General features: G+C 42.7%; 1 long non-coding RNA gene across 2 annotated transcripts in view; it reads right to left on the bottom strand.

Annotated features, from left to right (window-relative positions):
- Nucleotides 1-5,171: 5,171 nt before the first annotated feature.
- Nucleotides 5,172-21,457, bottom strand: part of LOC149120283 (uncharacterized) — a 28,900-nt gene continuing 12,614 nt past the window's right edge. The window contains exons 2-5 of one of the 2 annotated variants that reach the window (XR_016225696.1): nucleotides 17,628-17,812; nucleotides 12,442-12,537; nucleotides 7,664-7,729; nucleotides 5,172-5,670 (exon numbers count right to left, since the gene is read on the bottom strand). This is a non-coding gene — a long non-coding RNA (uncharacterized LOC149120283). The remainder of the gene's footprint in view (nucleotides 5,671-7,663; nucleotides 7,730-12,441; nucleotides 12,538-17,627; nucleotides 17,813-21,457) is intronic. The other variant, XR_016225697.1, reaches the window with a different exon arrangement.

Raw genomic sequence — 21,457 nt, 5'->3', positions numbered from 1 at the left:
TTGCATTTCTTAGGCCATCCTCTGCTGCTTTCCCAGGTGCATCAGCAGGGAGCTGGATCAAAAGTGCAGCAGCTGGGATTTGAACTGGCACCCATATGGGATGCCGGTGCTGCAGGCAGAGGCTTAACTTGCTACACCATGGTACTGGCCCCTCAAATCCATTTTTCAAAGTTCATTCTGATGCGCCCTAACCTCTGCTGCTGCCTGGAGGTGCTCGCAGCCTGAGCCCTGAGGGGCCGTGTGGCATCCTGGCCAGCCTCGAGCACCCTTGGTATGGCTTTGGCTCACAGCTAGTTAAATGCCCTTGAACTTGTCCCCCATGTACACAAAAATTATCTAGGGGCTGGTGTTTGTGATGTAGCAGGTAATGCTGCTGCCTGTGATGCCAGCATCCCATATGGGCACCAGTTCAAGTCCTGGCTGCTCCACTTCCAGTCCAGCTCCTTGTTAATGCACCTGGGAAATTAGTGGAGGATGGCACAAGTGTTTGGGCCCCTGCAGCCATGTGAGATCTGGAAGAAGCTCCTGGCTCCTGGTTCTTGACTTTGGTCATGGCCAGCTTCAGCCATGAGGCCATTTGGGTAGTGAACCAGTGGATAGAAGATCTGCCTCTCTCCCCCCCTCTCCCTATAACTCTGCCTTTCAAATAAATAAAAATAAATCTCTAAAAGATTATCAAAAATATGTTGATACTGAGATCACATACAGCATCCTAAATATATAGCCCCTTAGTCTGAGTCCATGCCACCTACAATAGCATACACAAATTCTGCTCCTGTGTGCCTTGGTCCAATACTGCTTTTCTTGTTATTGATAACATAGTCATGCCTTGTGTGCACAAACTTGCCTGTGTATAATTTTATGTAATTCCCTCTTAAGTGTTATAGGAGTAAAAGGTGGATTCCTGGGGCAGCAATAAGTCACCTCCTGGCGTCTACATCCCACATAGGATTTCCTGGGTTTACATCTGGTCCAGTCCTGATTTCAGCTTCCTCCTGATGTGCACTGTGGGAGACAGCAAGTCTCACAAGGGCCCAAAACACAGCCCACAGTTCTTTGTGGGCTCCAGTGTTGGAGTGTGGGTGGGCATGGATGATATGGGACTTTGCTTGTCATGGAATGGGAGCTGGAAACACATCTGCTTAGAAGCTGACAACCAAGGCACAGAGATGAGTCTGAATCCCATTGTTTCAAGCATGTGGGGGCAAAACCCCCAAGTTACTTCTGGGAATCTGTGCCACCACTGGGAGAAGTACTAGGCTAAGACTGTTGGGGGTGTGTTTGGGAATTTGTAATTTGCCAGAGGATACAGACATGCAGGCAGTTTACAATAGACCCTTTCCGGGCCATATTCAGGAGTGGGAGAGGTTAGTGATTTCCCACAGATGAGAGTGTGAGTTTTCTACATGAGTGCAGATTTGTGTTAGCCAATATAGTATATCTTCTCCTAGACAAGCCCTTGTTCACCCCTCATACACACTGCTCTGCACAAAGGTGCCTTGCCCAAGAACTCCTCGCCACTATTCCTCCCTGTGAGAAGTAAACACTTGGTGCATTTTCAAAGTAAGAATGGTAGATTCCGTGCACCTGAGTTTTTAGGGACCCAGGAAGGTTGTGGCCAAACAGCTGAAGCAAATGCCAGGAAGATTGTCACGCTGTTGTTACTCAGCCAATGAGGAACTGGGGGAGGGATCTGCTTGCTAGGAAATAAATAGCTTTCTGGAACCTGCTCCTGGTGTGCTGGCACAAGGCGTTGCAAGATTGGAAGTCGTGTCTTGCTCTTCTTGCACTCACTGAGTCGAGTCCATCGCTTGAGCGGATGGGTGAGGCTGTTTCTCACACAGACCAAGCTTTAGGAATCATCTGTCAGCCAATGGAGGGCTGCCCGTGGTGAGTGTGTGTGTTCCCCGAGAGGCAAACATGCGTGGCCTTGCCTTCATTACGTGCCTGTGGTTTCCTGGGCTGTTCTGAGCTTCAGAGACCCCCAGGGATGAGAGAAGGCAGGGACCTCAGTTTCCTTGCTGTGGGAACTGAGGTGATGCCTGTGAAAGCATACATTTTGCCCACATGAGAGGGTTGTTTGGAGATAGCTGCACATCTCTGCTAGCTGCTTCCTGAGTTCAGGAAACTTGGCCCTGGTTGCAGTGCTGGTCACGATGGGGTGAGGGTGAGGGACTGAGCTAGAGCTCGGGGCTCCGCTTCAGGGGGCTGTGCTCAGTCTGAAGTTTTACTCTTTCTGCTGATGCCTTTTTTTAAATTAAAGATTTATTATGTATTTGAAAGAGTTACACAGAGAAGGAAAGGCAGAGAGAGGCAGAGACAGAGAGGCAGAGAGAGAGGCAGAGACAGACAGAGAGGCAGAGACAGAGAGGGAGATGTCAGTCTTCCATCCGCTGGTTCACTCCCCAGTTGGCCATAATGGCCAGAAGCATGCTGATCTGAAGCCAGGAGTCGGGAGCTTCTTCTGAGTCTCCCATGCAGGTATAGGGGCCCAAGGGCTTGGGCCAGCTTCTACTGCTTTCCCAGGCCTTAGTAGAGAGCTGGATCAGAAGTGGAGCAGCCAGGTCTTGAACTGGCACCCATATGGGATGCCGGCACTGCAGGTGGCGGCTTTACCTGCTATGCCACACTGCTGTTCATCCTTATGACATTGTTGTGCTTTTTTTTTTTTTTTGAAGATTTATTTATTTGAAAGTCAGAGTTTTACACACACACACACACACACAGGTCTTCCATCCACAATTGGCCGCAACGGCTGGAGCTGTGCCGATCCTGAAGCCAGGAGCTTCCTCCAGGACTTGGGCCATCTTCCTCTGCTTTCCCAGGCCATAGCAGAGAGCTGGATCAGAAGTGGAGCATGTGGGGAGCAACTCGGACTAGACTAAGTTACTCGAATTAAGACTTATTCTATGCATCTGCTCTCCCACAATATGGCACTGGGAGAGGAGTAAACAGCTTCTACGCAGCTGCCTCTCACCAACTTGAGTGATGAGCTGCAGGAGCTGATCCTGCTCCTGATTGGAGGAGAGCAGCATACTCGGCGTGTGGGTAGCAGAGTTGGGATTGGTGGAAGAGGACTATAAAGCAGGAGAGAGACAACATGCACCAGGAACACCTGAGGAACATCTGAGCAGCCCCCGAGAAAGCCGGCCGGTGGTGTGCTGCTCCCCTGCAGAAGTGGGGAAAGTGGCAGGGGGCACCGCCCTTCCATGGAGGTGGAAGGACGGCAGCCAACCCGGGAAGAACCAGCAGCAAACCCAGGAAGGGCTGAGCAGACAAAAGAACAGCGCAGGGTCCTGTGTCATTCCTCCGTAAATAGGGGGAGCGACAGAGCAGCCGGGTCTTGAACCAGTGCCCATATGGCCCTTCAGGCCAGGGCATTAAGCCGCTGCAGCACAGCGCCAGCCCTGTCTTGTCTTCTGATTCCTGGTGTTTCCAAACTCTCCATCTTCCTGTCCTCCAGTGAGCCCCTCCCCTTGCCTGTCTTTTTCACCCCTTCTCCCCTCCAGCCCTCCTCCTCCTGTCTGCCTATGCATATCAACTGTTATGGCTGTGAATGCAAAGGCCTGCCTTACTCCTGGTGTTTCATTTCATGTTTGATCCTAGTATGAAAGGTGATTTTATGTAATGACTGAATGGGGCCACCAAGTGCCCACACATTTGGCCAGGCATAAATTTGATGTTTCTGTGTGGGTACTTCTGGCTAGGTTTAACATCTGTAGACTTTGTCAGGGAAATCGCCCTTCCTGGTCAGGTTTGAGTGGAGCAAAAGGGCTACTCAGTCCGTGAGCAGGAGCGGGCCCTCCTACCTTAGTGCCTTAGGTAATTGACTAATACTCTGATAGTGTCCTAGAATTGGATGAATGGCTCTCCTGGGTCTCCAGATGGGGACATGGACATGTTGGTCCCTGGGATCCTCCCCAAATGACTCAGGGGTGTCAGTAGCTGTATAATGCATCTTTCTTTCCCAATACAGGCAAATGCCAGATACATAGAGGGATGAATGGATGGTTAAATAGATTCAACAGATGCATACATGGAGATTTCTGCATTCTGTTGTGTCTACTTACATTGGCATTTCTGGTTAATTTCCACAGAAATCTTGAGGATCTGAATTATGCTAAGGTGTCAGGCAGTGTGATTTTGTAAAGATGAAAAAAACAGAAGTGTACCCTGAACGCACAAGCTTGGTGGGTAGATAAAGCAAACTCGCCTAAGAAGACAAAGAACAAATCAAAGTAGAGCACAGGGAGATACTTTGTCTCACAGAACAGGAGCACAGTTGAAATGTGTGCCTGTGTAATCCACAATGGGGCCAATTGTGGTCAGAATGAAATTAACTCACCTGTTTCCGGGATCGGTAGGAGCAGTAAGACACCCTGGTTTTTCCTTAAATGAGCTGATTCCTCCACGTTGGCTGTCCATCAGCCACACCTGGGTAGACCCCTGAACCGTGATGAGCCCAAGATCTCAACACGTTTCAGCCTTGCCTGAGCCTGTGGGTCTGGCCAGGCATTAGATTCCCTCCTTGCAAAATGCCCTGCACAGTGCTGAAATAGTTTGTCCAAGCTCTCTGTCTGATGGCTGAACTGCTAGTGGTGATGTACTAGTGTGTTCTCATCCCAGATTAGATCCATGGTCACAGCTTCAGTGAGATACTCTTGGAATGGAGGAGCTAAATTGTTCATGCTCCCCAGGGACCTGTCTAACCAAATCTAGTTGCAATGATACAGTAGCTTCTCTGGGGAAGGAAGATTGTTTCTTTGGTTTCTAGGAATAATCTATTGCTACACCTAGAAGAAGAGTCTTTGGGTGGAATCCAAAACTCCCCAGCCAGCTGGTGAGTGGCACACAGGGAGGTGCACAATGTACCATAGTGATTCTTTTTTATGATTTAGTTATTTGAAATAGGTAGAGACAGAGAGGTCTTCATCCGCTGTCTCACCCCAAGATGGCCACAATGGCCAGAGCTGTGCTGATCTGAAGCCAGGAACCAGGAGCTTCCTTTGTTTCAGGATCTCCCCCTTTGGGAACTGGCCAGGTTACCACGAAGGAAGAGTCGAGGAGACTGAGGAAGGTCAAGCTAAACACACTTTATTGATACTCTAGGCGACTAGGAGGAGAGATCACTCAAGCCTACTCCTGCAGGCACTAGGCACGAGGGACTTGGGAGAGAGACTGAGCAACCTCTGGTTTACAGCATCTGAGGGTCCCCTTATATACAGTTTCTAGAGGCTAGCCCCGCCCACATTCCCACCCCCCAGGGTCCCGTCATCATGGCAATGACAGTTTGTGGTTAGGCCCTCTAGGCCATCCATTTTCAAATCTTACCGGCTAGGGTGGCTACTACTCTACTTTTCCTTCAAGCTGGGCGCCACTGCGACTGTGACTGTGGCTGCGCAGTTACTTTCTTTCAAAGGGTGCTACAGTTACTTTGTTTCAAACGGTGCTACAATTACTTTCTCCATGAATGGTTCCCTAACAGTCCTCCCTTTTCTTTTCTTTAAATGCGCTCGTAGTCCTGCAAAGCCCATTGAGCCGCTGGGCCAAGGGGATGAACATTCTTGAGCATATTCCGGATTGATTTCCAGATTCGGGATCTTCCTTTTCCTCTTCTATTTCTGGCAGGCTGGGTTCCTTTCGGAGGGCTAGGTATCCCTTCACGAAATTCTGTCCAATTGAGAAGAGGTACTGTAAGATAGGCAAGCATACAAGAACCATACAAAATATTGCTCCTATTTTAAACCATTTTCAGGATGGGAGCCAAGAGGAAACTGTGTCAGTCAGAGTATTTCTTGTCTGTTCCACTGTTCTGACTTGACCTATCTTAAATGCTGCTATATGTTGAAGCTGTATTATCTGTAGAGCGCTCTCAGTAATGTTAGCCTCAAGATGAGCTGTTGCGTTTACCCACTCTAGCCAGGTAGAATGGTTGTGTTTGAACATATCAACTAGTTGCGTTGCATTAGGAATGGATAGATTGTTCCACGGAATGGTGGTAATGTGTGGGGAGCAACTGAGACTAGACTAAGTTACTGGAATTAAGACTTATTCTATGCATCTGCTCTCCCACAATATGGCACTGAGAGAAAGAGACCAAACAACCACTACGCAGCTGCCTCATCAGTTTGACAAGCTGCAGTAGTGATCCTGCTCCTGATTGGAGGAGAGCAGCATGCTCAGCGTGTGGGTAGCAGAGTTGGGATTGGTGGAAGAGGACTATAAAGGAGGAGAGAGACAACATGCACTGGGAACATCCGGATAACATCTGAGCAGCCCCCGAGAGAGCCGGCCAGTGGTGTGCCACTCCTCCGCGGAAGTGGGGAAAGTGGCAGGGGAGCCGCCCCTCCACAGAGGTGGAGGGGTCGGCAGCCAACCCGGGAAGGACCAGCAGCAAACCCGGGAAGGGCCGAGCAGACAAAAGAACAGTACAGGGTTTAGTGTCATTCCTCCGCAAATGGGGGAGCGACAGTAATGCAAACTCTTCCAATCACTTCACACTTGAGTTCTCTTTCCAAAGCTAGTATAGTAATTATCTGTTCTATTTATACCATGCGTGCTTCGAGCATCTGGAGCCCTATAGCATGTGTCTTTTTTTCTTTTGACAGGCAGAGTGGACAGTGAGAGAGAGAGACAGAGAGAAAGGTCTTCCTTTGCCGTTGGTTCACCTTCCAATGGCCGCCACGGCCGGCACGCTGCGGCCGGCGCACCGCGCTGATCCGATGGCAGGAGCCAGGAGCCAGGTGCTTTTCCTGGTCTCCCATGGGGTGCAGGGCCCAAGCACCTGGGCCATCCTCCACTGCACTCCCTGGCCACAGCAGAGAGCTGGCCTGGAAGAGGGGCAACTGGGACAGAATCCGGCACCCCAACTGGGACTAGAACCTGGTGTGCCGGCGCCGCTAGGCGGAGGATTAGCCCAGTGAGCCACGGCGCCGGCCAGCATGTGTCTTAAGCAGTGTTGACTGGTCACCTAGCTGAGCCCGCTGCTCCTGAATTACCTTCAGGAGGGACTCCAAGGAATCTCCCTGTAGTTGGGTAGTGCTTAGAGCCAGTGCTCCAGTCACAGCGCCAGCTACTGTGGCTGCTGACACTGCTATAGTGACAATAGCTGCTGTTACTCCAAAGTCTCTTTTTTTGCACATCGGTTTTATTGGTATAATCAAATCAGACATATTTACTGGTACATATGTGAAGGGAGTTGCCTTTACCACCATATATGGAGCCAAGAATGTTATCATTCTCTCTTCCCATTTCAGGCCTCTTATATAGCAACCGAGCTCCTTTTTAGAATCTAATGAGTGTGTGCATCTAGCATACAATACTTCCCCTTCTGTTCTACCTGTCCAATTTCCTGGGTCTTCCCTTACTGGAATTTTTACAAAATGTTTGTGAAACATTTCATATCCTGCCTGCCAAAAACAATGTGTTGACTGATTGCTACTTGGAGGTCTACCTATAGTATATCTTTCCTCTGAGCCATTTTTACAAATAAAAGAGCAAATTATTAATATCAGGGTATGTATAGGCTGGTGGGTTTTCTACTAGGCCTAACACTTGTTCTGTTTTTATCCTTGGCAATATAATTAAGATGATTCCCACAATCTCATTAAATTACCTAATATTTTAAATTGTTTAAGCGTTTGCTCACCTTCAATTAACTTACCTTTATCTGGGTCCCATCTCTGTTTGCTGCTGCTGCTGCCATTTCTGGAGTTCTTTAGTCCTAGCTCTGGAATAGGAAATCCCTAATTCTTTCTGTAAAAAGCATCTTACAAACATATGAGTTCTTTTGACAGGATAATTGCAATTGATATTCCATTAGTGCCTAATTGGAAATTCCCAAGTCTTGAGGTCCTGGGGCTGGAACCATCCTAACATGTCTTTGGGGCAAGCTAATAATCCCCTTTTCAGATGTGTCGATCACTACTGTTCCTTCTCCTTTCCAAAGGATGGTTGTGGGCCCTTTCCAGTCTTTACTGTTTGGTAATCTATAAAAGCAAGAGTTTTTTATCTTTAAATTTCTGGAGTTGGAGCGTTTGCTCTAGTTCTTGCCATCTCTGATGAATATATCTTTCAGTAGGGGTATAGCCCCCTATTCCTCCCCTTTTCTTTTGATTAAGGGTGAAAAGAGCCAATTGTAGCCGTGCTTCAATGGTTTGAACTGCATTGGCAAATTTATCCATTTCTTGTTTTAAGGATTGATTTGCTCTCTCAACCATTCCTTGTGACTGTGGATTATAGGGTGTGCCTGTGGTATGATCAATATTTAAATATTGGAACAGTCTCATGACCCTTTCTGCTGTGAAGTTAGGCCATTATCTGTAGGGAGTGCTTGGATATGAAATAGGTTCTGTAGTTCTAATATTCCCCATACTGTTTCCTGAGCAGTCTCCTTAGGAATTAGCTTAGCCCATAGAAGGCCAGTAGATGTCTCAATGGCTACCAGAATTAGCTGGGCCTCATAGTGGGTCACATCCATTTGCCACAGTCTCACCCCTAATCTACTAATATGAGGAGTAGTTCCTCTTTTATGTACACACTTGGGGAAGTTCTTTATTATTTGTTCTGCTACAATTTTTGGTAAGCTGAATTGTTGTCTCAAGTATGACACATCACTATGCCATTTAGCATGATCGTCCGTGCCTGTCTCAATATGTTCTAGAAAAAAGATGTTTGGTGCCTTACTTATGTCATGGAGGACAGGCATTAAAAATAACTGAGCTACTAGTTGTCCTGTTTTTACCTATACTATTTTTGGGGATAGGTTAACCAATCTTATCTTTAAAGGATTTTGATCTCCTGGGCTGATGAAACCTCCAACTACCCTTACTTTGGCCTCAGTCATCTCTGATGTTTCTGTTATCCACCCCCACTGTCCTGGGATTATGGTAATTTGTGTTTGAAGGTTAAGGGTCTCTATTACCTTTGGCGTAAGTACCAGATCTTTTGGGGGCACTTATGGAGTATCCAATCTGTTCTGGTTCTTTTTCCTTAATGTGGCCACCTTGTACTACCAGGTTTATTTGAGTTGTATTTATTTGTGAAACTAATTTGTCAATATTTTCTTTGCCTGGGATTCCCTTATGTCCAGGCACCCATTGGATATAAATCTCTTCTTTACTTTCCATAGCTTCTAGTATGGTTCTAAGCAAGGGTTCTTCAATATTTACAGGTAGGGGTATGGCCTCAATTAATGTATATACATATTGAGAATCTGTAACTATATTCATTATCGGGGGTCCTTCTTGAAAGGCTAGTAGCATGGCTCTTTTTTCTAATTCTTGATTACTTCCCTCACTTTCCTTAACTAGTTTAACTCCATCTGATCTCCAAAAGCCATATTTTCCTTGCCCCTGTTTGCTTCCTCCATCAACATAGTAAGTAGGTCCTGGCACGGGATGACCTTGAAGACTGCTTAGTGCCCTTCTAAGCATTAAAGGCACATGGATACATCCAATCTGTGGTACCCAATGCAAGTAGGGGTCTTCCTGAATCATAACATCTAAATCCTCTTTTTTAATAGGTAACCTATATATAGGTTCTTGCCCTATTTGAATAATGCATTCTTGTCTGATTTTATGTAGACATTTTAGGGCTCTAGTTGGAGGAGATGCTGTCAATACCTTTGGAAATTCCTGTCTACCTACCCAAAGGATATCAGATCCTTGGTGCACTTTATAATTTATGGTGTTACCTCCCATCATAACTGTACAGTAAACTTCCTTGCTGGGGTACCAGTAGCTTAAAGGTTTGTGTTCTTGTAATAGCCTCCTTATAGTCCCTAACTCCTGTCTTGCTTCGGGGGTCCATTCCCTGATACTATTTAACTCTTGGTTTCCCTTCATCATAAGAGTAAAAGGTTTTGTCTTAATTCCGGGAACAGCTTGGGTCATCCAATTAAGGAGTCCTACTAACTTTTGTAGTTCATTTAGGGTGGGCTTCTCTGAAGTTCTGGCAACTCTAGTTTTTGCAATGTCTATTTATTTGGGTGCAACAAGTACCCCATCCATGAATAGGAATATTGTTCTTGTAATTTCTCATTTGGTGTCTCGAATCCCTTTTCTAAAAGCATTTTTCTGAGTTTTTCTATGGAATGATCGGACCCAATATATATATCATCCATATATTGATAAAGATCTACTTCTGGGTGTTGTTGTCTCCAGGGCTCTAGTATGTCCCTTAGTATACTTTGGTAAATCAAGGGACTTAATACAAAACCTTGTGGGAGGCAATTCTGAACATACCTATGGCCTGGACCTTGATTATTAACCTCTGGGATGGTAAAGGCAGTGCACTGCCTGAAGTCCTTATCCAGAGGGATGGTAAAATAAGCATCCCCTATATCCAAAACAGTAACCTGGTTTCTTCTTTGTAATCCTCCAGGGTGTGGAATACCTAACTGAACTTCTCTTCCCTTATCTACTAATTTATTAAGTTCTCTAAAATCTATTAACATTCGCCACTTGCCTGATTTCTTCCTTATCACAAATATTGGGGTGTTCCAGGGATTATCTGGGTCTGCTGGAGATATCTTCCCTTCCTCTAGTAGACTTTTTGTTATTTCCTTAATTCCTTCTAATTTTTCTTTGGTTAAAGGCCATTGGGGAATCAAGGGACCTTTATTAGGATCTTTCATTTTTATCTTTATTGGGGTAATTTGGGTAGAGAGTTGCGCCATAATTAGGGCTACCCCTAACTTCGTTAATATATCCCTTCCAAATATATTGATGGGAATATCTGGGGATATTAGAATGGATGTCTTTGTCTTCCTTCCTTTTTTGTCTTTCAGTGTAATCTGTGATATTTTTTGTAATTTAGAGCACCCTCCCACCCCCTCTATATTTTTCCATCCTTCTGTTATCCCTTCTTTTATTCCTTTAGCCTCTTGTTTCCTTATTATAGTTAAATCAGCCCCTGTGTCTAACAGTACTATTATATCTCCCCCCCAGGTTTACCTTTAAGGTATGTCTTTGTTTTAATTCTACTTTGCTAGTTTTGGGTAGATTGCTGTCGCAGGGGCTTCTGTCTGTGCTTCCCCCAGGGGTGGGGCTGATGGTGGGATAGATGAGTGGATATTCTGGAAAGATGCCATCATGGTCCGGGGGGCATTGCCCCCTGCTTTCCCATTTTTTTGGCTGTCTGCATACTTTTGCAATATGTCCTGTTCTCCCACAATTATAGCATTTTAGCGGAGTTTTTCTCCACTCCTACAATTTCTTGCTATATGCCCCTTTCTTCCACATCTGTAACAAGTTCCCTGAAAACTTCTTGACCCTTGCTGTCTATCTCCAGCCTTTAAGGCCTCTGCCAGCATGGCCATCTTATAGGAGGTGGACCCAAATTCCCTACAGGCATACATTTTTTCTTCTAACAAATCTCCTGGTCTTAAATTTCTGAGCAACTTTTTACATTCTTCATTAGCATTTTGAATGCTCATGGTGTCCTTTAAATATGTTCTCAAATCCTCTCTAGATGTTTCCATATGAATCTGAGTAAATAATCAATTAATAAACTCAGGGTAGGGTTCTTTGGGCCCTTGTCTGATGCTAACTGCTTTAGGGGCCCCACTGATAGTTCTCTGGCATTCTTGAAGTGCCTCAAGAACCCATGTTCTATAGAGGGTTCTGGCATCAGCAAATCTAGAGCCAGCTGCTTCTTCTGGTGATAATCTAATTCCCCTAATCTGATCTGATGTTAGTGGCACTAATCCAGCCACGTCGGCTGGGGGAGGGGGATGCATCTCATCCCATAGCATCGCCTTCTCTTTTATCTTATCTATGACTAGCTGTTTCTCTGCTGCAAAGCCAGGAGTTACATTCAGTAGCATATTGATGTCTACCGATGTAAAGTTCACTGAAATTACCGCAAAATAAGTGATGGTAGCCGGGTGTGTGAGACCATGTTCCTGAACTTGTTTAAGCCAAGCGGCTATTAGTCCAGGTCCCACAGGCTCATATTCTCATCTACCACCTCTTAACATTATCAGGTAAGCTGACTGTTCTTTTGCTTTTTCTTCCTTGCTTAACTCCCTGGGAACAACCTGAGGTTTTTCCCTACATTCTGCTATGGCATCATAGAGCTTACTGGCATCTCCTGTATTTTTTGGATTTAATTCCTTGCCACAACAAATTAACACCTTAAGGGTGTCTACTGCACATTTATAGTCTTTCCCTGTTGTGGTGCCTTCTCCTTTTTGTAGAAATTCCTCCAGGAGGAATTTCTCTTCCAAGGTCTGCAGATCTTGGAGGTCCCATCCTGTACAAGCTGCTGCCAGCTTAGAAGCCCATGTTACATTTCCTGGTGAGTAGCACTTCACTTTCTTGCATCTTGTTGGCTGGCCTGGAAGGATCTTCACCTTCTCTATACTCACTAGCGCCTGTCTATATTCTTTTGACTGGGACGTCCCACCCATCGTGGTCTCTTTCAACCACCACTACTCACCCTTTTGACGATTCCTCAAGGGCTCGTCTCCTCACCACCATCTGACTTCAGGTCCCTGTTCGGGCGCCAGCTGTCAGGATCTCCCCTCTTCGGGAACTGGCCAGGTTACCACGAAGGAAGAGTTGAGGAGACTGAGGAAGGTCAAGCTAAACACACTTTATTGATACTCTAGGCGACTAGGAGGAGAGATCACTCAAGCCTACTCCTGCAGGCACTAGGCACTATGGACCAGGAGCTTCTCCCTGCGGGCACTAGGCACGAGGGCCCGGGGAAAGAGACTGAGCAACCTCTGGTTTACAGCGTCTGAGGGTCCCCTTATATACAGTTTCTAGAGGCTATCCCCGCCCACATTCCCACCCCCCAGGGTCCCGTCATCATGGCAATGACAGTTTGTGGTTAGGCCATCTAGTTAGGCCATCGGTTTTCAAATCTTACCAGCTAGGGTAGCTACTACTCTACTTTTCCTTCAAGCTTCGTGTCACTGCAGCTGTGCAGTTACTTTCTTTCAAAGGGCGCTACAGTTACTTTGTTTCAAACAGTGCTACAATTACTTTCTCTGTGAATGGTTCCCTAACAATATAGGAGTTACTGAAAAAAGTAAAATCGTAAACTTTGAGATAAAATGAAATCATAACTTATCAACATCTATGGGACACAGCCAAAGCAGTTTTAAAGGGAAGTTGATAGCATTAATTTAATTAAAATACAGAATGGTCTCAAAGATCCAGTGATGCATCTCAAAGACACAGAAACACAGGAGGAAACCAAATGCAAAACCAGAAAGAGGTGAGAAATCATGATGTCCAAAGCAGAAACAAATGAAATTGAAACTTAAAAAAGCAAAGGATCAATAAAACAAAAAGATATTTTAGCTGATTAATGTAATAGATTTTCCTTTAGCCAGACTTGCAAAGAAAAAAAGAAACATTCAAATAAAATTAGAGATGAAATAGCAGGCATTTGAACTGAAACAGAGGATGCTAAGAAACTACTATGAACAAGCATGTGCACATAAACTGGCAAACCTCGAGAAAGTGGATAAATGAGGATTCTTAGAGCCTATCAAGATTAAATCAAGATGATATAAATCTAAATACAAGAATAAAAAGAAACAAGATTGCAGCAGTAATTAAACATCTGCCTTCCAGTAAAAATCCAAAACACGATGGATTTGCTACTGAATTCTATTAAACATTTGAATAGGAACTTATTCCAGTAATATTCAAACCATTTCAAAATATTAAATGGGATGGAACCCTACTAAACTGACTTTACAAGGCCAGTGTCACTCTTATCAAAAACAAAAAAGACAAAACAATAAGAAAACAGACCTATATCTTTATTGAACAAAGATGCAGAGATTCTCAAAAAACTCAATTAAAATCCACATAAAAAAATCAGACATCATGATCAACTTCAATTTATCCCAAGAATCAAGAGTGTTTCAACAATAGCAAGTCAATAAACAACATAAATCACAAGAACTAAAAAATAAAAAAGCATATGGCCACCTCAATAGAGGCAAAGACAATGTTGGATAAGATTCAACACCCTTTCATGTTTAAGAAAATACACAAATTAGATATAGAAGAAACATAGGGTCTTTGCAAGTCCTTGGGGCCCTGACCAGGTGGGAGACCTGGAAGAAGCTCTTGGCACCTGACTTTGGATCGGCACAGCTCCAGCCATTGCAGCTGGGGAGTGAGCCAGCGGATGGAAGACCTCTCTCTCTCTCTGTCTCTACCTCTCTGTAACTCTGTTTTTCAAATAAATAAAATAAATCTTTTTTAAAAAAGAAACATAACTCATCATTATGAAGGCTGTATATGATATCCTGAATGAGAAAAAGTTGAAAACACTTCCCATCAGATCTGGATGAAGATGATAATGTCCACTTACACCACACTTCTTCAATAGGGTACAGGAAGTATTAGCAAGACCATTTAGGGAGGAGAAAGAAATTAGCTTTTTTATACACTAAGGATGAACTCCTTGAAAGAGAATTCAAGAAAAAAAGATCATTCACAATATCTACAAAAATCAAATGGATAAGAATAAATTTAACCAAAGAAGTGGAAGATTTCTACGATGCAAACTGCAGATCACTCATGAAGGCAATCAACAAGGAAACAAAAACCTGGGAAGTTACCTCTGCTTATGGATCAGAAGAGTCAATATCATTAAAATACTTACACTACATAAAGCAGTCTACAGATTCAACACAGTAACTATCAAAATATCAAGAACATTATTTACAGAATTAAAAAGTGATCCTGAAATTCATGAGATAAAAAAAAGACCCAGATTAGCCAAAGGTGTATAAGGGGATTTGGGGGGCAGGGTCAGTCAACCTGCAGGCATCACAAGACCTGCCTACAAAACATATTACAAAGCCATATATATTAAAATTACACAGTATTGGTAAAGAAAATATATATAGCTCAATGGAGTGGAATACAGATCCCAGAAATTAATCGATGAATATATAGCATCTGCTTTTAGATTAAGATGACCAGCATCCCAAGTCACTGATGATAAAGCTGCATGAAGAGCCTAGAGGGAACCCTTCTTGGAGCTCCATGGGGAATAGTATACCTGCAAAACTAGAGGAGAGGAAGAAAAAGGGAGGGCACGTTTTTCTCTCCCCACCACACTGCAACTGTGTCCTGTACAAGATGATAGAGCAGGCACCATTTCAGACATACCCAATAGCTGCACCAGCTTTGCAGTGCCAGAACCAGCCAAGTAGAGACTCCCGAGTCTGGTGGGGAGAGCTAACAGGGAGCTGGGTGTTCGTGACTGTGGGAAGCTTGTGTGCTGAGATGTGTGCATGAGAGGGCTCAGGGTGTGGCTGGGACTTTGGGATGTCACTGTGGGAGAACCCACAGGCTTAGGACTCCCTGGTTACCTGGTGAGGGACATGCTGCAGAATCTGAGCTTACTCTGAGGACTGCACAGATCCTTTGTGTGGTCACTGTGGCAGAGTGGATGAATATAATACTCCCAGGGGCTAGCACTCAGACACCAGTCTCCTTTGAGGAGAGGAGTTCAGCTAAGTAGAATAAACCTCTCTCCTGATAAAGAGCAAATTTACCAAGTCAAATCCAGGTGTGTCACCATAGACATGCCCTTCACCATGGAGAACTGACAGAGTTCCCTGGCCACACCTACCACCTGCCTCTAGCTATTCATTGAAAGCAGATACTCCACTAATCTACAGAGGCATAATACAAAGACAAAAGCCACCACAGTGAAAAAAAAAAGAAACCACTGGGCATCTCCACAAATGCCATTTAACAAATGCACCAAAGGAAACAGTAAGGAAGAAAACAACACACCTAAATGAAACAACACTTGAATACTAGATTGTGAAGATGATAATACTGAAGAAATGCCAGAAATGGAATTCAAAAATTGATTACTCTGAAATAATCAGAAGCAAATGCATAAACTACTGAAATGCATAAATGACATGAAAGAAAATTTCTCCCATGAAATTGATACCTTAAAAGAGAAATCAAAATGAAATTAAGAATTCAATAGAGCCAGCACCATGGCTCACTAGGCTAATCCTCTGCCTGCAGTGCTGGCACTCTGGGTTCTAGTCTTGGTTGCTCCTCTTCCATTCCAGCTCCCTGCTGTGGCCCGGGAAGGCAGTGGAGGATGGGCCAAGTGCTTGGGCACTGCACCTGCATGGGGGACCAGGAGAAAGCACCTGGCTCCTGGCTTTGGATCAGCGCAGCGCACCAGTCGTAGTGGCCATTTAGGGGGTGAACCAACAGAAGGAAGACCTGTCTCTCTCTCACTGTCTAGCTCTGCCTGTCAAAAAAAAAAAAGAATTCAATAGAACAAATAAAAATGCAGTGGAGAGCTTTAACAGAATTGGAAAAGCAGAAGTAACAATAGCCAACTTAGCAGACAAATCACAAGAAATTATACAGTCAGACAAAAAACAAGAAAAAGTTAGAAAACTAAAAGACACTGTTGGAAATCTACAGGATACTATCAAATGACCCAAAATATGAGTTCTAGGAGTTCCTGAAGGCATAGAAAGAAAGGATTGGAAGACCTGTTTAGTGAAATAGTAACAGAAAACATCCCTAATTAGGAAAAAGAAAGGGACTTCCAAGTACAGGAAGCACACAGAACTAATGTACATGATCAAAGATCCTTACCATGGCATTGTAATCAAACTCTCCACAGTAAAATAAAGAAAATGTACTAAAATGTGCAAGAGAAATGCCAATATTACTTTCAGAGGATCTCTACTTAGACTCACAGTGGACTTCTCATCAGAAACCCCAGAGGATAAGAGACAATGACAAGATATATTCCAAGTAATAAGAAAACTGTCAACCCAGAACACTATACTCAGCAAAACTCTCTCATTTATGAATGAAGGTGCAATAAAGACCTTCCATAACAAACAGAAACTGAAAGAATTTGTCACCAACCATCCAGCCCTCCAAAAGATGCTTAACAATGCGCTGCACACAGAAACATAGAAACACGGTCATCTCTACAAGAGAAAATATCCCAGTAAATGTACAAAAAAATCCAAAGTAAAAAACAGGAATATTTTTGGAAAAATGGCAGAGCAAAGTTGTTACCTATCCATAATCACCTTGAATGTAAATGGCCTCAACTCTCCAGTTAAAAGACACACACTGGCTGAATGGATTAAAAAACAAAACTCATCTATTTGCTGCCTACAAGAAATACATCTCACCAACAAAGAGGCATACAGACTGAAAGTGAAAGGATAGAAAAAGATATTCCATGTTAACAGAAACCAAAAAAGAGCTTGTGTAGGCATCCTAATATCAGACAAAATAGACCTTAACAAAAAAAACTTAAGAGACAAAGAAGGGCACTGTGTAATGATTAAGGGATCAATTCAATAGGAAGATGTGACTATTATAAACGTATATGCACCCAATTTCAGGGTACCTGGCTATTTAAATAAATGTTAAGGAATCTAAATGGAGACATAGACTCAAATGCAATATTAATGGGGCACTTCACACCACACTTAAGCAATGGATAGATGAACCAGACAGAAAATCAGCAAGGAAACAGCAGAGGTTATTGATACTATAGACCAATGGACCTAACAGATCTCTCTCTCCAGTGTATGGAACTTTCTCTAGTATCAGCCACATGCTAGGCAATAAAGCAAGTCTCACCAGTTCCAAAGAGTCATCATCATACCATGCATCTTCTCGGACCATCATGGAATGAAACTGGAATTCAGCAACTCAGTAATCTCTAGAACATATGCAATCACATGGAGACTGAACACCATGCTCCTGAATGAACAGTGGATCACAGAAGAAATCAAGAGATTTTGACTGAGCACCAAAAAGGAAACCTGTTGAAGTGAAATGGACACTATGAGAAACAGTGACTTGATCAGCCCTTGTTCTGACTGTCGGGGAACAACTTAATACTTTATCCCTTTTAGTTTTTTTTGTTCTACTTAATACTTAATACTATTGGTTGAACTCTTTAATTAACACACAATTATTCTTAAGTGTTGAAACTTAACTGAAAAGTCATCCCTTTAAAATATAAGAGAGGGAGGATATGTACAATTTGGGAAATGCACAAGCTGGCTTGCCCCAAATGGTGGAGTTAGAAATGTGCCAAGGGATTTCAACTCAATCCCATCAAGGTGGCATGTACCAATGCCATCTCACTAGTCAAAGTGATCAGTTTCAGTTCACAATCAATCATAATGATAGGATTAAGAGTCAAAATGATCACATAAACAAGCTTAGTGTCTGCTAATACTAACTGATAACATTAAAAAGGAGAGAATGATCCAACATGGGAAGCAGGATACACAGCAGACTCATAGAATGGCAGATGTCCTAAATAGCCTCAGAATCAGCTGTTAAGGCATTCAGATCTGGCTGAAGAGCCCATGAGAGTATTTTAGGCATGGAAAGCCAAGATACTCTGGCAAAAAAAAAAGAAAGAAAAAAAACCTAAATGAAAGATCTCTGCAAGTGAGATCCCAGCGGAAAGAATGGGCCATCAAAGAAGGAGGTACCTTTCTCTGAAGGGAGGTGAGAACTTCCACTTGGACTACGACCTTGTCTAAATAAGATCGAAGTCGATGAACTCAAAAGGCTTCCATAGCCTTGGCAACTCATGACAAGAGCCTAGAGTGATTACTGACACTATAAACAAGAGTGTCAATTTGTTAAGTCAACAACAGGAGTCACTGTGTACTTACTCCTCATGTAGGATCTCTTTCCTTAATGTGTTGTACAATGTGAATTAATGCTATAACTAGTACTCAAACAGTACTTTACACTTTGTGTTTCTGTGTGGGTACAAACTGTTGAAATCTTTACTTAGTATATACTAAATTGATCTTCTGTATATAAAGAGAATTGAAAATGAATATTGATGTGAATGGAATGGGAGAGGGAGCAGGAGATGGGAGGGTTGCGGGTGGGAGGGAAGTTATGGGGGGAAAAAGCCACTGTAATCCAAAAGCTGTACTTTGAAAATTTATATCTGTTAAATAAAAGTTTAAAAAATAAGAAGTAAAAAAAATTCTGAAAGCAAATGATGACAATACAACATACCAAAACTTATGGGATTTAGCAAAAGAAGTGTTAAGAGGAAAGTTTATAGCAATTGGTGTATACACCAAATAAATGAGCTGTCAATGCATCTCAAGTACCTAGAAAAACAGCAGGAAACCAAACTCAAAACTAATAGGAAAAAAAAATTAAAGTGAGAGGAAATCAATAAAATTCAAACAAAAAATACAAAAGCAAAACAAAGAGCTGTGTTTTCATGCAATAAACAAAAATGGCAAAACATTTTTCCCACTAGCCATCAAGAGAGAGAAAAGACCCAAATCAATAAAATTAGAAGTGAAAAAGGAAGTGCAGCAACAGATACCACAGGAAAAAAAAATCAGAAATTACTCCAGAGAGCTCTATGACAACAAACTGGGAAACCTACAAGAAATGGACAGATTCCAGGCCACATACAACCTTCCTGAGTTGAGCCATGAAGACATAGGAAACCTAAACAAACCAATTACCCAGTCATAAATTGAATCAGTAATAAAGAGCCTCGCAAAAAAAAGAACAGCCTGAGAGCAGATGGCCTCACTGCTGAATTCTACCAGACATTTAAAGAACTAACTGCAATTCTTCTCATGTTATTCAAAACAATTGAAAGGGAGGGAATCCTCCCAAATTCTATGAAGCCAGCCATCACCTTAATCTCTAAACCTGAAAAAGATGCAACTAAAACAACGAATTACAGATTAATTCCCCTGATGAACATAGATGCAACAATACTGAACAAAATTCTAGCCAATCAAATTCAACAACATATTAGAAAGATCATCCACCCAGATGGACCAAGTGGAATTTATCCTTGGTAAGCAGGGATAGTTCAACATTTGCAAATCAATCAATATGATACGCCACATTAACAAACTGCAGAACAAAAACCATGTGATTGTCTCAATAGATGCAGAGAAAAATTTGATAAAATACAACACCCTTTCATGATGAAAACTCTAAGCAAACTGGGTATAGAAGGAACATTCCTCAACATAATCAAGGCAATTTATGACACAACCACGGCCAGCATCCCATGAATGGGGAAGACTTTGAAGCATTCCCACTGAGATCCAGAACTGGACTAGGATGCCCACTTTCACCATTGATGTTTAATATATTCCTGGATGTTTTAGCCAGAGCCATTAGGCAAGAAAAAGAAATCAAATGGATACAAACTGGGAAGAAGGAATTCAAACTATCCTTATTAGCAGAAAATATTTCTATATAGGGGATCCAAAAGTCTCTACCAAGAGACTATTAGAACTCATAGAAGAGTGTGGGAAAGTAGCAGGAAATAAAATTAATACAAAAAATGGCCTTTGTATACACAGAGAATGCCAATACTGAGAAACAACCTCAAAAATGAATCCCATTCACAATAACTACAAAAAAATCAAATACCTTGGAATAAATGTAACCAAGGTAGTCAAAGATCTTCACAATGAGAATTAACAAATATGAAAGAAAGAAATAGAAGCAGATACCAAAAAAATTGGAAAAATCTTCCATGTTCATGGATTGGAATTATCAATATCATCAAATGTCCATTCTCCTGAAAGCAATTTTCAGATTCAATGTGATACCAATCAAAATACCAAGGACTTTTTTTCAGATATAGAAAATATGATGCTGAAATTCACATGGAATCACAGAGGACTTTGAATAGCTAAAGCAATCTTTATAACACAAAGTCAGAGGCATCACAATAAAAGATTAAGACATACTACAAGGCAGTTATAATCAAAATAGCCTGGTACTGATACAAAAACAGATGGATAGACCAATACAACAGAATAAAAATCTAGAAATCAACCCAAGCATCTACATCCACCTTGTATTTGACAAAGGAGTTAAAACAAATCTTTGGAGCAAGGACAGTCTCTACAACAAATGGTGCTTGGAAAACTGGATTTCCACACGCAGAAGTATGAAGACCCATACGTTTCACATTACACAAAGATCTACTCAACATGAATTAAAAGATCTAAATCTATGACCCGGCACCAAATTATTAGAGAACATTTTGTAAAGCACTGCAAGACATTGGCACAGGCAAAATGTTTTTGGAAAAGACCCCAGAGGCACAGGCAATCAAAGCCAAAATTAACAAATGAGGTTACATCAAATCAAGAAGTTTCTATACCACAAAAGAAACACTCAGGAAAGTGAAGAGGCAACTGACAGAGTGGGAGAAATTATTTGCAAACTATGCGACCAATTAAGGATTAATAACCAGAATATACAAATACATCAAGGGACTCAACAACAGGAAAACAAACACCCATATTAAGAAATGGGCAAAGGACTTAGGCATTTTTCAAAAGAGGAAACCCAAATGGCCAATAGACACATGAAAAAATATTTAGGCTCACTAGCCACCATGGAAATGCAGATCAAAACCACAATGAGGTTTTACCTCA

The sequence above is a fragment of the Oryctolagus cuniculus genome, chromosome 19 (genome assembly GCF_051225735.1).
Source record: "Oryctolagus cuniculus isolate XC-2025 breed Fujian yellow rabbit chromosome 19, ASM5122573v1, whole genome shotgun sequence".
Classification (NCBI taxonomy): Eukaryota; Metazoa; Chordata; class Mammalia; order Lagomorpha; family Leporidae; genus Oryctolagus; species Oryctolagus cuniculus.
This window is presented reverse-complemented; position numbering and strand designations above follow the sequence as displayed.